The sequence below is a fragment of the Ranitomeya imitator genome, chromosome 2, assembly GCF_032444005.1.
Source record: "Ranitomeya imitator isolate aRanImi1 chromosome 2, aRanImi1.pri, whole genome shotgun sequence".
NCBI classification, from domain to species: Eukaryota; Metazoa; Chordata; class Amphibia; order Anura; family Dendrobatidae; genus Ranitomeya; species Ranitomeya imitator.
This window is the reverse complement of record NC_091283.1, coordinates 133,126,522-133,144,479: the sequence shown is the minus strand read 5'-3', so window position 1 is coordinate 133,144,479 and position 17,958 is coordinate 133,126,522. Positions and strand designations below refer to the sequence as shown.

Here is a 17,958-nt window from a genome sequence, read left to right as displayed (position 1 = left end):
GCTTTCCCAGAGCTTCCAGCTAGCCTGAATAAGACATAGTGACAAGCTGGACAAAAAGAAACATATTTGTAAAGCAATAGAGTCCAAACGAATGGACAAACAAAAACAAGCAAAAACTTATCTTTTGCAGACAAGGACTGGCCATATGAAAATTCCAAGGAGAGAACAAAATCCAACCAAGAACATTGACAGCAGGCATGGACTAAGCCCAGAGCAGGTTTAAATAACAAACCCAGGCAAGGCGATTAGTGAAGGCAGCTGCTACAGCTACCTAACGGAGCAGCAGTTCCACTCGAAACCACCAGAGGGAGCCCAAGGGCAGAACTCACAAAAATACCATTAGCAACCACAGGAGGGAGCTCCAGAACGGAATTCACAACAGGTCCCTCTCTAGGCTATTAATATCTGCCCTCAGTCACTGGCTTTCCCTCTCTGGCGGAGAAAATTGCGCGGGAGCCCACGCCATTTTTGTTAGGGCTAGGGTTTGGATTACATTTAAGGTTGGGATTAGGGTTAGGGGTGTATTGGGGTTATGTTTGGATTTAGAATTGGGGGGTTTCTACTGTTCAGGCACATCAGGCTCTCTGCAAACACGAGCTTCCATCTGATCTCAATTCCAGCCAATTCTGTGTAGAAATAGTGTAATGGCGCTCCTTCCCTTCCAAGCTCTTCCGTGCGACCAAACCTAGGTTTACTGCCACACACAGGGAATTGGTGTACTCAGGCTAACTGCACAAAACCATTTGGGGTCAAATTGTTACCCATGGGAAATTTTTGTCAAAAATGTAAAATTTTTCCAACATCAAAAAACACATTGCTTTGTGCGTTGTGTCCTGCCGTTATGTGTTGCTTATGTTTTTTAACGGTATGTATCAAAAATATTAAGATTCAAACAGGAGATTCTGTTGAAAGAGCCGTGTAAGGGGGTTGTGTGTGTGTGCGCATATGTGATCATGGATTCATACATATCTACATCGCTTTTGCATGTATGTTTCTGTATGGATATATATGTGTGCAAATGTATAGATAAAATATTTAGATTTCTTAGCCAAATAATAATTTGAAAAAATGTATTGACTGGTTATCTCAAAATTGTAGATAGAAAAACACCCAGAGGTCTGAGACCGTGCCAGTGAAGAATATAAAGCCTCCGCTTCAAAACGTGATGCCTGGCCGGCCATTGTCACGGAAATTGACCCTCAGTGGCCTCAACTACCTAAATCGGGGAAAAAAAATATTTGTAAGTATTTATTCCTTTAAATTTGTGTATTTTTTTCAATTATCCCTTTAATAATTTTTTTATTTGTTCCATTTCAGTGGACGATGTGAAAAAAGGTAGAGATCTGTGTAGAGCTCGCCATCTAAGAGGAGGGTGCCATACGCAGAACAGATGCAGTTTATTTTAACTAGCAGGAATTTGCGGCGGTAAATTATATATATATATATATATATATATATATATATATATATTTTTTTTTTTGTTTTATCTTCAATGTTTCAAAATACTCTTTTATTAAAAACTAGATGGTGGCCCGATTCTAACGCATTGGGTATTCTAGAATATGCATGTCCACGTAGTATATTGCACAGCCCACGTAGTATATTGCCCAGCCACGTAGTATATTGCCCAACCACGTAGTATATTGCCCAGCGAAGTAGTATATTGCCCAGCCACGTAGTATATTGCACAGCCCACGTAGTATATTGCCCAGCCACGTAGTATATTGCCCAACCACGTAGTATATTGCCCAGTGACGTAGTATATTGCCCAGCCACGTAGTATATTGCCCAGCCATGTAATATATTGCCCAGTCACGTAGTATATTGCCCACTCACGTAGTATATTGCCCAGTGACGTAGTATATTTCCCAGCCATGTAGTATATTGCCCAGTTACATAGTATATTGCCCAGCCACATAGTATATTGCACAGCGACGTAGTATAAAGCACAGAGCCACGTAGTATATTGCCCAGCCACGTAGTATACTGCCTAGTTACATAGTATATTGCCCTGTGTCTTTATTTCATTAAAATACTTTGTAATAATGTGTGTGTGTTTTATTAACCATTTCGTACTATTGGATTAATAATGGATAGGTGTCATAATTGACGCCTCTTCATTATTAATCTGGCTTAATGTCACCTTACAATAGCAAGGTGACATTAACCCTTCATTACCCCATATGCCACCGCTACACGGGAGTGGGAAGAGAGAGAGGCTAAATGCCAGAGTAGGCTCATCTTCCAGATATGCCTTTTCTGGGGTGGCTGGGGACAGATGTTTTTAGCTGGGGGTGGGGGCCAATAACCATGGACCCTCTCCAGGCTATTAATATCTGCCCTCAGTCACTGGCTTTCCCACTCTGGCGGAGAAAATTACGCGGGAGCCCACGCCAATTTTTTTCCGCGATTTAACCCTTTAATTTAATAGCTAAAGCCACCAAATTTTACATCAAGACACTTCTTACATTACTAAAGAGGAATATGTAATAAAAGAAGGGATATGAGATAGTTTACTGTATGTAAACCATGTCTCATATCATGTCGGGTTTGGGAAGGAGATAGCAAAAGCCGGCAATTGAACTACTGGCTTTTCAGCTATCTAGCGCTGTATGGAATATTAATATAAATATATATGTGTCTCACTGACTAATATATATATATATATATATATATATATATATATATATATATATATATATATCCACTGTATGTCCGTTTTGCAAGCCTGCGAGAAAATCTCGTACTACGGATGCCATACGGATTACATACGGAGGATGACATGCGCAAAATACGCTGCCACACCCTGCTTACGGATGACATATGGATCACTATTTTGGGGACATTTGTGCGTATTACGGCCGTAAAAAATGGACCGTATTTTCATACGCTGAGTGTGACGCCGGCCATAGCCAGCCACCTAAGGTCCATGCTACGGGACAGGCAGAGCCTCTGTATGACAGCAGTCAATGCTGTTCTAATGGCTGCTGAGGTCCCATCACCTATACCCCCGTCACAGGACATAGTAGTGGCGATTATGAAAGCATTTAATTCCCAAAGTGTGCCTCCACCACCACCAGCAGCTGCTTCTCAGCGTTTTGGCCATGCAACAGCATACAGGCCCGACGCTGCAGAAGCCTACACTTACGGCCACTCACCAGCAACTCGTACAAGTACTGGGCTGTTGTGAATTCTGTTGTTAAGCTCCCTCCTGTGGTCATGAATAGTACTTCGGCTGGTTCTGTCCATGGGCTTCCTCTGGTGGTTGTGAGTGGGGCTGCGGCTTCTGAGGTTCCTTCCACAGGTGACGAGGTTAATTCATTAGCTGGCTGCTCTATTTAACTCCACCTAGATCATTGCTCCATGCCACCTGTCAATGTTCCAGTATTGGTCTAGTTCACTCCTGGATCGTTCTTGTGACCTGTCTTCCCAGCAGAAGCGAAGTTCCTGATTGTTTTTCTCTGTTTGCTATTTTTTCTGTCCAGCTTGCTATTTTGATTTTTGTCTTGCTTGCTGGAAGCTCTGGGACGCAGAGGGAGCGCCTCCGCACCGTGAGTCGGTGCGGAGGGTCTTTTTGCGCCCTCTGCGTGGTCTTTTTTGTAGTTTTTTGTGCTGACCGCAAAGTTACCTTTCCTATCCTCTGTCTGTTCAGTAAGTCGGGCCTCAGTTTGCTAAATCTATTTCATCTCTGTGTTTGTAATATTCATCTTAACTCACAGTCATTATATGTGGGGGGCTGCCTGTTCCTTTGGGGAATTTCTCTGAGGCAAGGTAGGCTTTATTTTTCTATCTCTAGGGCTAGCTAGTTCCTTAGGCTGTGACGAGTTGCATAGGGAGTGTTAGGAGCAATCCACGGCTATTTCTAGTGTGTGTGATAGGATTAGGGATTGCGGTCAGCAGAGTTCCCACGTCTCAGAGCTTGTCTGTATTATTAGTAACTATCAGGTCATTCCGTGTGCTCTTAACCACCAGGTCCATTATTATCCTCACCACCAGGTCATAACACTGGGCATAATGTCTCCCAAAATACAACTATGTCATCCTAAGACTTGTTTCCGGGGTATGGGTACGAGCCGGAGTACCAGCAGTTTTGAGGATTTCTGTAACCTGCCCGGCCGTCCCAACCCCCCCCCCCCCCGTCCTGTTGACAGGTTGATATAACGTCCACTGTTGATGGACATGTTGGATAATGTTTGTCCTAATGCATCCCCACCCCGTCCAGGTGACAGGTTGTGATAATGTCCATTGTTGATGAACTTTTTTGGACAATGTTTGTCCTTATGTTATTACTAGATGGTGGCCCGACTAACGCATCGGGTATTCTAGAATATGCATGTCCACGTAGTATATTGCCCAGTGACGTAGTATATTGCCCAGTGACGTAGTATATTGCCCAGTGACGTAGTATATTGCCCAGTGACGTAGTATATTGCCCAGTGACATAGTATATTGCCCAGTGACATAGTATATTGCCCAGTGACATAGTATATTGCCCAGTGACATAGTATATTGCCCAGTGACATAGTATATTGCCCAGTGACATAGTATATTGCCCAGTGACATAGTATATTGCCCAGTGACATAGTATACAGCACAGAGCCACGTAGTATATTGCCCAGTGACGTAGTATATTGCCCAGTGAGGTAGTATATTGCCCAGTGACGTAGTATATTGCCCAGTGACGTCGTATATTGCCCAGTGACGTAGTATATTGCACAGAGCCACGTAGTATATTGCCCAGTGACGTAGTATATTGCACAGAGCCACGTAGTATATTGCCCAGTGACGTAGTATATTGCCCAGCCACGTATGTCACAGGTTAAAAAATAAAAAATAAACATACTCACCTAACGATCCGAGGGCCCTTTGTAGTTCTAACATACTCACCATTCTCGTCGCTGCTCCTCCGCGTCCTGTCTCTCCGCCTCCTGGGATCCAACGGCGCTGTGCCGATGGGCGCGCGGCTGCCGCCATCTTGCGTTCCCAGGATGCATTGCGAAATTACCCAGATGACTTAGTAGTCTTCTGGGTAATTTCGCAATGCATCGCTGGGAAAAGAAGATGGCGGCAGGCGCGAGCGGCTCAGCGGACAACGGACGGTGAGTATAGTAGGTTTTTTGTTTTTTTATTATTTTTAACATTACTTTTTTTACTATTGATGCCGCATAGACAGCATCAATAGTAAAAGGTTGGGGACACACAGGGTTAATAGCGGCGGTAACGGAGTGCGTTACCCGCGGCATAACGCGGTCCATTACCAATGGCATTAACCCTGTGTTAGCGGTGACTGGAGGGGAATATGCGGGCGACAGGCAATGACTGCGGGGAGTAAGGAGCGGCCATTTTCTTCCGGACTGTGCCCGTCGCTGATTGGTCGCGGCAGCCATGACAGGCAGCTGGCGAGACCTATCAGCGAATAAATAACCGTGACAGACAGAAGGACAGACGGAAGTGACCCTTAGACAATTATATAGTAGATATCTACATCTGGTTATGACGTTTGGTTTATATGTGTAGTACATATTTAATGTTGATTAAATACTAAATTTGTTTTGGAAAAAATGTGTGGTCATTTTTTATTTTTAAAAAAGTATGCTTATTTACAGTATGTGAACTGTGGGTAATGGGATCAGAAAGAGTGTCAGTCACTAAGAGTAAAAAAAAATCATGGAGACAAGATTAGAAATTTCAAACAAAGTTATTTTTTTTTATTATTATAAAGTTATTTTTTATTTATTATTTTTTATTTTTTAAATGTTGAAGAACACCGGGCCTTGATTGCTTGGGGTTAGGCATCAGATCTTCTCAGCTGTACAGGCTGGCGACTTTTATTGATTGGAGTTAGGCATCCGATCTTCTCTGCAGTTCAGGCTGCTCAACACCAGCACAGGAGTATTGCCAGTGCACGGCACCTTCAGGACTCATGAAGTAGTCAGTGAAGGTTTCTCTCACACGCACCCCCCAGCTGGATAGCCTTTCTTGACCCAAGTTGTCAACTGCAATTAATTCAGATACCTGTGACTCCTCAACTATCTCTGTGCTGTATTCACTAGCGTAGTTGTGGAGAACACAGCATGCCTTTATTACCGTATCAACGGTCTCCGTATCTAACTGGATCGCAGTGTGAAAGACCCTCCACTGACTACACATGATCCCAAAGGTGCATTCCACATATTTTCGTGCACGGCTCAGCCTATAACTAAAAATCCCCCGCCGGTCATCCAGTCCCCTTCTGCACTGGCAGCATTATGGGGGTACTGGCAGCATTGTGGCGCAGTGTGGCAGCATTATGGGAGCACTGGCAGCATTATGGCACAGTGTGGCAGCATTATGGCGCAGTGTGGCAGCATTATGGGGGCACTGGCAGCATTGTGGTGCAGTGTTGCAGCATTATGGGAGCACTGGCAGCATTATGGCACAGTGTGGCAGCACTATGGCACAGTGTGGCAGCATTATGGGAGCACTGGCAGCATTATGGCACAGTGTGGCAGCACTATGGCACAGTGTGGCAGCATTATGGGAGCACTGGCAGCATTATGGCACAGTGTGGCAGCATTATGGCGCAGTGTGGCAGCATTATGGGGCACTGGCAGCATTGTGGTGCAGTGTTGCAGCATTATGGGGGCACAGGCAGCATTATGGGGGCACTGGCAGCATTATGGCGCAGTGTGCCAGCATTACGGGGGCACTGTGGCAGCATTAATTATGGGGGCAATGTGTCTGGGAGTATGTGTAAAGAAAAAAAAATTGGCCTTACCGCAAGGTGATGAGCAGCCTTTCCTCTGCAGAAATTGCTCTTCGCATGACCGTGTGTACATAATTGAGGTGTGGAGCCAGAAGAATCAGAAGGCGATCAAATGCCTGAATACTAAGCAGGCAAAACTGGGTAAATTTCTCCGGATAACTGAAGAAAATAAATACCGTAAATAAATTTTAAAACACACAGATAATGTAACACAACATTGTATAACAGCAATAAAAAAAATAAAAGAAACACAGATGACAATATACCTTTTCTCCCTATATCGTACCTCCTTAAATCGTGGTAAAGGACATGGAAGTGTCCCTTTTCTTCCTGCTCATGAATTGGATGAACCCACATCCATTTAGGTCTTCTCCTACTCCTCCTCCTCCGAGAGTGCTCCTATGGGAGAATATAGTCTTTATTAATTATTACATGATACTGTACAACGCATGGAAAACTGCTGCAAATCCGCACCGTCAGAAACGCTGCATATCTGCAGCCTAATCCGCAAAGTGTGCACATCTAATGACATTATCTTACCTGCTCGCTGTGGTGGTGCAGCAAAAGCAGTGCCGTAAGCAACAAAAGATGATTCTGTTCTGGGGTAAGACGCCAATGGGGCTGAACGTGCGGCATATTGAATCAACAAGAAAGCAAAATGGAGAAGAGGGGTTGGACCAGGAAATGACCTCATGGGAGACCTTTTTTTTAAAACCAACTTTATGTGTGGTAAAAATGCTTAGAAAACACTAAAAAAAAGCTTAAAAAACTGCATCAAAAACGCATCAAAAATGCATTAAAACGCACAAAAAACGCATGCGGATTTCCTGGGAGTATTCCTGAACGTGTGCACATAACCTAAATAGTCACTTTCCCCACCCAATAAATATATAAATTAATTAGCAGGAGTACTCTTTCCCCTAATTTAATACCAGTCACACTCCTACATCCTCAACCCTCCACTCTGTACCTCCTGCTCCCCCAATTCATTACATTTACGTACCCTTTCACACCAATTATGTTATGTCCTGCTCTCCCTCACCCTCAATTCATCATTATTTGGTCTCTCACATCCTCAATTCAGTATCATTTGCTCTTCCCCACATTCAATATGTCATTTACTCTCTCCCCCCCTTAATTTGTCATTATTTGCTGCCCACACCCCCAATTCATCAATATTTGCTCTCCCCCACCATCAATACATAATCCTTTATTCTCCCCCACCCTCAATTCATCATCATTTACTGCCCCCTATCTCCCAGTCTCAATACAACATAACTTACTCCCCCCCACCCTCAATTCATTATTTGTTTTCCCCCCACCCTCAATTCATCATACTGACCTCTCATACGATCCCCTGCAGATCCACTTCCGGTATCCTGACGCGCGTACATGCCAGTGCCTGCGCGGTGACATCATCGTGTAGGCGCTCTCAGCAGCACGTCACAGAAAAGGTTGAGGGAGGTCCCGTGTAGCTGTACTGCCATTCTGTTTTGATTGCTGTGGAGCTCCAGAAAAGCTTTCTGCTCTGAGATGCGCACCGCCAATGGTGGCACGCCGGCGCACAATACATTATTATACACTGGGGCCCGGCGAGCAGAAGCAAGAGAGGTGGGGCATGAACTGGGTCCAGGCTCCCCCTCTTTGCTTCTGCTTACCGGGTCCCATACACCAGTAAGGGCAGTAATGCCCTGATGGCGGCCCTGACTACTTACCTTACACAAGAAGTATGAATTATTATGGGCCCAGGAGTCAGGATTTAGATGAAGTGTGAATGACACTAACCATATGCATGATACAGCCAACAATGTTATTCCTGCTGGAAAAAATAAAATAAAATAAAGACCTAATAGACTCATTACATGTTAGGATCCATGCATCAATAAAGCAATAAATACTTGGCACTCAGGAGATTATTTTGCATGATCAGAAGTGAACAACTCATTTATTTAGTGCATCCAGCTCAAATATTAAACGTTTTCGGTCTAATCAAAAGACCTTCATCAGAAACAGTTATAGGATTGCTGAAATACATATGTAAAAATACAGAGACATAATGTTAAGATAGGTAACATGATGCACAGTCTCAATACAGGCATATTGTAATATACTTGAGAAAATCAAATACATCATTAGAGAAGTGACAAACAACGACTGTGGCGGACTAGGTGGATCCGGCCTGGTGTTCCGTGAGTCGTGAGCCTCGTTCAGGTGATGCTATGGACTGTGAACGTGTATAGGAGAGGAATATAATCAGGTGATGACCTCAAGTCCCAGCTAAAGGACTAACAAAATGGGCTAAGAAATGACCACCCCCACTTAAAACTGAAGGATACTGCGAATGAGGTGACCTCCCAATATGCGGGGTCAGCGGGCTAGGGTGCGAGATGAAGTGCCTAAAACACAGAAACAAAAAACATGAGCACATAACAAGACCATAAAAACCACATCAAAAATGCCATATAACAGGTATCGTGTAGGGCGACTAGGCGTGAAGCCCGGATGGGCGTGCTATATGATGAGACTAGTCCAGGTATGTGACCACCAGGAGCCTGTATGAAAGACAACTAGATCTACGGATGCAGTAGCCCCATGTAGTACAGACCAGAGACAATGGCCAGAATAAGCGAGGAATAAACTAAGCTGAAGAAAACCAAAACTAGAAGTAAGGAGCCCCCCCGGGGGATCCCCGACGGAATACCTGGAAGCCACGAAGAGTGAATGTGGGCCCACAGGGGTGCCAACAATAGGCAAGGTCCGGGAGAAGAGGGCGCCTAAGTAAAATAAGGTACAAGGTATAATAAAAAGTAAGCCCCAGGATGAGTGGCCTAGGGCAGGAGGGTACCATGTGGAGCTGCAGCGGTTACCTTAAAGAGTCTGGAAATGCGGGAGCAGGGCGCTGTAGAAAGGAGAGAAGCTCCCAATGGCCATTAGCGCTGAGGACAAAGAAAGCAGTGAATAGGTAACTAGGCAGCAAAGAGTGTCAGGCGGCAAAGGGATAAAGGAGAGGGAGGGGAGGAGAGGGCAGAGAGATAGGGAAAGCGTCGCAAAGAAAGGGCGCTGCTATACCTGGGTCCTCCAATGGCATCGGCGCCGTGTAGCTAGGGTCGCGTACTCCCGGGACTGCTGACTGGCCGCGGCACTTCCGGGTTTAAGTGCCCGCCGCCTGGAGGTCAGCTGGTGCGCCGCGTCACCAGGTCACATGACCGGAGGGACCGCGCATGCGTGGAGCAGGGGGAAAGACCGGGGAAGGGAGCCGGGGCGGCGCCTGCGCAGAGGAATAGAGTACCAAACCATGGAGACTAGAAGATAAGAGGCCGTGTAATGCCAGGGTCGCAGCGCAGGGGATAGCAGGCTAAGCGCCGAATAGAAGCAGAGTGCTGAGGTTGGAACTACTGGCAAACTGCGTGGTAGTACAAAAGGTCAAGGAGAGAAACAGGTCCATGAGACGGTGGTCACATCGGAGCGCTATATAGAGATAAGAATAACACTCTACATAGAGATGGCATTGTGAGGGAATACTATACCATGTGAGGGAAGGCCAGTGCTCAGTGCGTGGGGTGCAATTAACGGTTCTGAAAAGGAAGAAACATGAAACAGTTAAAAACAAGACAAACACAGGTCAATGTACAATGTAAATACAATAAAAACGTACACAGTATTTTACAAAAAAGCTGATACATCATAGTCCCTATTCAATCCCTTTGGTTCTAGGGTTTGTAAGGTATAGATCCAATATGCTTCCCTTTTCTGGAGCATTTTGGTGCGGTTTTGGCCTCTTCTAGGGACGTCTACCTGTTCAAGGACCTGGAACCGGAGTTGAGCGATATTATGATTTTTCGCAGAAAAATGGAATGGAAGGGGGAGGTGCGTCTTATAACATCGGATCGTCGACTTATGTTGGGCCACCCTATCGCTCACTGTTTGTGTGGTCTCCCCCACATAGGCCAAGCCGCAAGGGCATTTGATAAGATAGACCACAAATGTCGACTCGCAGGTATAGAAGCCCTTAATGGGAATAGCCTTACCCGTCTGTGGGTGAAAAACAGAGGGACCCTTTTGTACATTACTGCACTGTAGACAATTTAGGCAGGGGAATGTGCCTCGTCTCTGAGTTTGAAGAAAAACCTGCTTGGGAACCAAGGTACCTGGGCCAACATCAGCCTTTACTAACCTATCCTTGAGGTTTCTAGCTCGCTTGAAACATGACAGGAATGGCAATTTGAATTCTGCAATGTTAGGGTAGCTTTTAGTTAGGATATTCCAGTGCCTCCGAATGGTCGACTGTACTAGGCCAGAAAACGGGTGAAAGGTAGAGACAAATGGGATTCTTTTGGAGTTGTCCTTAGGTTTACTACTTGACATGTTGCGTTTAGCCTCCGTCAGTATCCCCTGAGGGTACCCCCTATCAGCAAATTTGTGTTCCATCTCAATGAGTCTGGTTTTTTTTAATTTTTCATCGGAGACTATCCTGTCGACCCTATGGAACTGCGATTTTGGAATAGAGTTCTTAATGGAGGGTGGGTGGCAACTGGTGAAGAATAGGAGGCCATTGCGATCTGTAGGTTTGGTGTATAAATCGATCGCCAAATGACCCCCCCTCTCCTTATAAATCAAAGTATCCAAAAAGCTAATCCTGTGTGTATCATGTTGTATGGAGAATTTTAGTTCAGGCCAGATACCATTGATGTGTTGGTCAAAAGGCAGGAGTGATTCAATTGGACCGTCCCAGATGCAGAATATATCATCGATATATCTCCGCCAAACCTTGCAGTGACTCATAAAGAGAGGATGATTACACACAAAATCTTGTTCGAACATCGCCATGTACGCTATGGCGTAAGGGGGCGCTACGTTCGCGCCCATCGCGGTGCCTTGTTGTTGGGCATAGAAGGTGTCCTGGAACAAGAAATAATTTTCTTTGAGTACCAGGCCTAATAGGTCGGCACAGAGATGACGGATTTTGATGTCTACTTTGTTGTCATGTAAGAGTCTATCGGTAGCTGCTAAGCCTTTCTCGTGGACTATCGATGTATAAAGGCTGTTAACATCCCAGGTAATCAAGAGGGAAGAAGGGGATATGGGGCCCAAAGACTTAATGACCTGAATGAAATCATTAGTGTCCAATAAGAAAGAACGGGTAGTTTTAACCAGCGGCGTGAGAATTTTTTCCAATACCATTGATAAAGGTGACAAGACCGAATCGGTCAGGGACACAATCGGCCGGCCAGGTGGTTTGACTAGTCTTTTGTGTATTTTAGGCAGGACATAAAATATAGGGGTAATAGGATACCTTTTAATGAGAAAATCTCTCATTTTACTATCAATGGTGCCTGCTTGGAAGTGGAAGTCTACGACGGGTGCGATTTTTTTGACCAATAAGTTCAGAGGGTTATGTGGTATTATTTTATACACTGTGGTGTCCCCCAGTTGTCTATACACCTCCTCAAGATAGTCAGACCTATCCATAACCACCGTCGCCCTGCCCTTTTCTGCTGGTTTGATAATTAAGGATTTATCCGATGAAAGTTGCTCCAATGAAAGTCTCTCTGAGTGTGTGAGATTGGTATGGAACTGGAACTTCCCCCGGTCCATCTCCCGAGTCAATGTGTGGATGTCCCTCTCGACAAGGGAAACGAAGGTTTCCACTGGTGGATTGGATCGTGGTGGCATATAGGAGCTAGGAGTCCGTAACCCCAAATCACGGAGTTCAAGTAAAGTCTTATCCTGCCTTGAAGAACTTGGCACGGCAGGTTGTTCTGAGAAGTGTACACGCAATCTAATGTTGCGATAGAACCTCTGCAGGTCCATGTTGAGTTCAAACGAATTGAACTTATACATAGGGCAAAAAGATAGACCCTTCTGGAGTACAGCCAGTTGATGTGTGTCCAGGTTTTTGGAAGAGATGTTAACTACCAGCGGGAGGTCCTTACCTGTGAGCGTGTTGCCATCTGATTTCTGGGTTCCCCGGCGGCATTGGCCCCCCCCCCCCCCCGCCTCGTTTTCCCTTTGGACGGCCGCGGTTGTTCCCTAAAAAAGAATGGGAGGAAGAAGAATTTGAGGTGCCGGGCCTGCTGTCGATGGAACCAGAAGAGCTTAGCGAGCTGTGGCGCCTGGTGGAATGCCGAGTATCTCGCCATTGGTAGACTCGGTTCTGTAGGTAGTCCTCGGTGTCTCTCAGAAATTTGGATCTTTTCCTCTTTTCCAGTTCTGATCTGTGTGATCGTAATAATTCCTGATTCTTTGACTTGAGTTCCTGGAATTCTTCTTGAGGCAGGGTACTGGTCAGCTGGCTCTCGATCGCGTTGATTTGGGCATTCACCGTCTCCAGGTTCTTTTGAAGGTAGGAAAGGGTTAAAGTCATAAGGTCTGCTGAACATTTGTTTAGAATGTGTTCGAACTTCGTGCAGTAGTCTTTATCCTCCCTGAAGAAGGTCGGTTGTAGGGGGACCCGCAATCCCCGTGGGATTCTCTGGACACGGAGGTATTCAGCTAGGTATTCGCCTGGAGGTCAGCTGGTGCGCCGCGTCACCAGGTCACATGTGACATGGTGACGCGGCGCACCAGCTGACCTCCAGGCGGCGGGCACTTAAACCCGGAAGTGCCGCGGCCAGTCAGCAGTCCCGGGAGTACGCGACCCTAGCTACACGGCGCCGGTGCCATTGGAGGACCCAGGTATAGCAGCGCCCTTTCTTTGCGACGCTTTCCCTATCTCTCTGCCCTCTCCTCCCCTCCCTCTCCTTTATCCCTTTGCCGCCTGACACTCTCTGCTGCCTAGTTACCTATTCACTGCTTTCTTTGTCCTCAGCGCTTTTGCCATTGCGAGCTTCTCGCCTTTCTACAGCGCCCTGCTCCCGCATTTCCAGACTCTTTAAGGTAACCGCTGCAGCTCCACATGGTACCCTCCTGCCCTAGGCCACTCATCCTGGGGCTTACTTTTTATTATACCTTGTACCTTATTTTACTTAGGCGCCCTCTTCTCCCGGACCTTGCCTATTGTTGGCACCCCTGTGGGCCCACATTCACTCTTCGTGGCTTCCAGGTATTCCGTCGGGGATCCCCCGGGGGGGCTCCTTACTTCTAGTTTTGGTTTTCTTCAGCTTAGTTTATTCCTCGCTTATTCTGGCCATTGTCTCTGGTCTGTACTACACGGGGCTACTGCATCTGTAGATCTAGTTGTCTTTCATACAGGCTCCTGGTGGTCACATACCTGGACTAGTCTCATCATAGAGCACGCCCATCCGGGCTTCACGCCTAGTCGCCCTACACGATACCTGTTATATGGCATTTTTGATGTGGTTTTTATGGTCTTGTTATGTGCTCATGTTTTTTGTTTCTGTGTTTTAGGCACTTCATCTCGCACCCTAGCCCGCTGACCCCGCATATTGGGAGGTCACCTCATTCGCAGTATCCTTCAGTTTTAAGTGGGGGTGGTCATTTCTTAGCCCATTTTGTTAGTCCTTTAGCTGGGACTTGAGGTCATCACCTGATTATATTCCTCTCCTATACACGTTCACAGTCCATAGCATCACCTGAACGAGGCTCACGACTCACGGAACACCAGGCCGGATCCACCTAGTCCGCCACAGTCGTTGTTTGTCACTTCTCTAATGATGTATTTGATTTTCTCAAGTATATTACAATATGCCTGTATTGAGACTGTGCATCATGTTACCTATCTTAACATTATGTCTCTGTATTTTTACATATGTATTTCAGCAATCCTATAACTGTTTCTGATGAAGGTCTTTTGATTAGACCGAAAACGTTTAATATTTGAGCTGGATGCACTAAATAAACGAGTTGTTCACTTCTGATCATGCAAAATAATCTCCTGAGTGCCAAGTATTTATTGCTTTGATTTGACGGGTTGGAAACCTAACTTGCGCACCTCCAAGAAGCCAAGAGTGCCGTGCTTAATATTGCTCCATGCATCAATCATTCACAGTTGTAATGGTTCCTTATGAAGGTTATATAAACAAGACCCCAATTCTCACCTGTTACATCCCGCCTTGTGCTACTGCTACCTCTTCAGTAGTGAAGTAAACAACAAGTACCTGGGAATTATTCGGTATTATTTGAATTCATTTTTTTATTATATATTATTTTAAGATGAAATCCTGGAAAACCCTTCTAATAACAGATGATTTTTTTTATAAGTCAATGTTCACACGTAATGTAAAGACTGCGTTTTTTTCTGCTGCTCTTTATCCGCGTGTTTTCTGCAGGGGCCTGCACCACACTGCACAATATTTTTATCTATTTATTTATTTTATTTTATTTAGCAATCTTCTCTGGTTATTGCCCTTTTCCTACGTATTTTGCTGGATTTTCGCCTTTGTATGATGCAGTTTTGGTGCAGATGTGAAGCGTTTTTTAATGTTTTTTTTTTAGTACAGAAAAGTTTTGATTCTGCGCTTAAAACACAACTGCATGTTTTTCAGCTCCCCATAGAAGGCTAAAGAGAAACGTATCAAAAATGATCAGTTCAAAAGCGTCTTTAAATGCGTATCGAGCAGGAGTTCACATGAAATCACATATATTTTGCTTGGATTGTTAAATGTAGCAGATTTCCTGCTAAAAAAGCAGCAGTACAAAAACCTCTGTATTTATGCTACGTGCCGTAGAGTGTGTGAGGTGTTTAGTTAAAAATTTTAACAAAAATTTGTAAAACTCAGTATAGTCAATGAGTTCTCATCTCGAGCTCTGTTGTGGGGAGAGGAGAAGAGAGGAAAAGAGAAGAGAAAATAAGAGAGGAAAGGAAAGGAGAGGATAAGATAAAAGAGGAGAGAGGAGAAGAGAAGAGGAGAGAAGAGAAAAGAGGAGAAGAGCGGAGAGGAGGAGAGGGCAGAAGAGGGGAGAAGAGAGGAGAAGAAAAGAGTGAGGAGAAGAGCAGAAAAGAGAATAGAAGAGATGAGAGGAGAGGAAAAGAGAGGATAAGATAAAAGAGGAGAGAGGAGAGGAGAAAAGGAGAGAAAAGTAAAGAGGAGAAGAGCGGAGAGAAGAGGACAGAAGAGATAAGAGGAGAAGAAAAGAGTGAGGAGAGGGGCGGAAAAGAGAATAGAAGAGAAGAGATGAGAAGAGAGGAGAGGAAAAGAGAGGATAAGATAAAAGAGGAGAGAGGAGAAGAGAAGAGAAAAGAGAAGAGCGGAGAGAAGAAGACGGCAGAAGAGGGGCGAAGAGAGGAGAAGAAAAGAGTGAGGAGAAGAGCAGAAAAGAGAATAGAAGAGATGAGAGGAGAGGAAAAGAGAGAAGAGAAGAGAAAAGAAGAGACGAGAGAATAGAAGAGGAGAAGAGAAGAGAGAGAACAGCAGAAAAGAGGAGAGAGGAGGGAGAATTTGAATTTGAGAAGTGATGAGAGGAGAAGAGAACGGAGGAAAAGAGAGAAGAGAAGTGAGGAGAAGAGTAAAGAGGAGAGGAATAGAGAAGAGAGGCGAAGAGAAGAAAGGAGGAGAGGAATAGAAGAGGAGGAGAGGAGAGGAGAAGAATGCAGCTGAAGATGGATGTAGCTTTTATTTTGAGGGGATGCTGTCTATATGTATTCTTGGCAATGCCCATTTCTGTGTTATGTCACCACTGGGATCACACCCATGGGGGATACACAGTGAGAGCAGCATCTTCTGCAGAGAACTAGAAGATGAAGACTTTTCCCGTGGTGTGCGCATGCGCGGGTTACTTGGCAAGGTGCAGAGGCGAGATCGGGCGGACATCGGGCTGCGGGCACCGGGGCAGTGAGGACGGAGAAGTGATCGCAGGGAAAGTCGCTCATTGAGAAGATCTGCTGGAGCATGGAAACCTAGGAGGAAGAAGAGCAGAGAGATGCGACCCTGGGGGTGAAGACGGCAGGAGAGGGCGCAGCGGCCACAGCAACATAGACTTATAAGGCAGAGACTGGGAGACATCACCCTGCCAGCTCCAGAGATGTGATCGGTGCAGAACACACAGGACATCCAGGGGCCACACATCACAGGAGGACCCATGACAGGTACCGATACCGGGCTCATTCAAGAAATAAGCGATCTCTGCAGTCAGCGTCTATGGGGGAACTACAGGGCTCAGCATGTCTCCTCTTCAACAATCAGCTGCTCCTGCAGTGTGTAAAAGTTACTAATCGTAAAATCATGACCAGTCATGATATAGATCAGGACAGATGAGTATGGAGAGAAGGAAGGGAAGAAATGATGGGAGTTGTAGTTCCAGCACAGTTGCTACTTCTGAAGTTTCAGTCTTCACTTTAGAACTAATAATTTTTAGAAAAAAAAACTAACAACTTTCTATTTCTTTAAATCCAATCTGAATTTGTGAGAATCTGGCAGCAATTGCAGGGTTAATGATCTAGCGTCATTATCTTAGTGCGCACATTTCCTGCAGATATTTGGCTGCGCTGCTCCCTATTCAGACTGCGCAGCTTTCTATGGACATTTAATATAGAATTCTGCCCAAGAGCTCTGATTGCCGTCTGTGTACGTGAGGCTGAAATCCTGGACAGAAACCACGGTTCTCATAACTGGGGCTTTATCTTCACATGTCCCCAACCTCTGAAGGTGGCGAAATGCTGCAGGTTAGGAGCCGGGTCTGCGTTACACAGGACCGCCATCAGCGCCCAGAACCGCTGGAATCCTGCAGCCAGGAGGGGTATCAGCCCTACAGAGCCCCGGTCACACCTTCAGGATTTAGCTGCTGATTGCAGGCAAAAATCATCATTGCATCCAGTGCAAGTGAATGGGACTTTTTTTTTGTCCCAATCACAAACTCAAAAAAAAAGAAAAAAAAATCAGCATTCATCCTCATAAAATGACAATAGCCGTAATCCATGTGTGAGTCTGCGGCACATGAGCGACACTCACATATCGGCTGCATGTCCCTTTGTAAAATACACATTAATCTGTGACCTATGAATGAGCCATAAGGGGTTTTCAAGTCTTTGGATGTCATGAAAATTGATTTCATTCACTGACAGCTGGTAGAAATCTTGGAACAGTGAGAATTTCATTAACCCACTAGATTAGAAAGCTGCAGAATCTTTAGGTCGTGTTCATGCCTAGACCTCCATAGTCCTGTTCCACCATTTCCCTGCATAATCTCTTAGTCTTGCAGGTTAACAGGTGATTTTCTCACAAGACTTCGTGGCCAATAGAATATTATAGATATTAATAGAAATAAACTCCCCAAATTCTAGATCAGTAGCAGTTTTATAGGCACATGGGCGCCCA

General features: G+C 45.2%; 1 protein-coding gene and 2 long non-coding RNA genes across 3 annotated transcripts in view; 2 read left to right on the top strand and 1 right to left on the bottom strand.

Moving 5' to 3' along the window:
• Nucleotides 1–8,695: 8,695 nt before the first annotated feature.
• LOC138667239 (uncharacterized) lies at nt 8,696–9,521 on the bottom strand. Its single transcript, XR_011318667.1, has 3 exons — nt 9,447–9,521; nt 9,082–9,141; nt 8,696–8,969 (listed from the first exon to the last, which is right to left on the bottom strand). It is a non-coding gene; the product is annotated as an uncharacterized lncRNA (long non-coding RNA).
• A 4,583-nt stretch (nt 9,522–14,104) lies between these two features.
• LOC138667238 (uncharacterized) lies at nt 14,105–14,575 on the top strand. Its single transcript, XR_011318666.1, has 2 exons — nt 14,105–14,152; nt 14,265–14,575. It is a non-coding gene; the product is annotated as an uncharacterized lncRNA (long non-coding RNA).
• Nucleotides 14,576–16,419: 1,844 nt separating this feature from the next.
• The window catches only part of LOC138662117 (formin-J-like), a 114,570-nt gene continuing 113,031 nt past the window's right edge, over nt 16,420–17,958 (top strand). The window contains exon 1 of the mRNA XM_069747265.1: nt 16,420–16,730. The gene's annotated coding sequence lies outside the window, so the exon portion shown is untranslated. The remainder of the gene's footprint in view (nt 16,731–17,958) is intronic.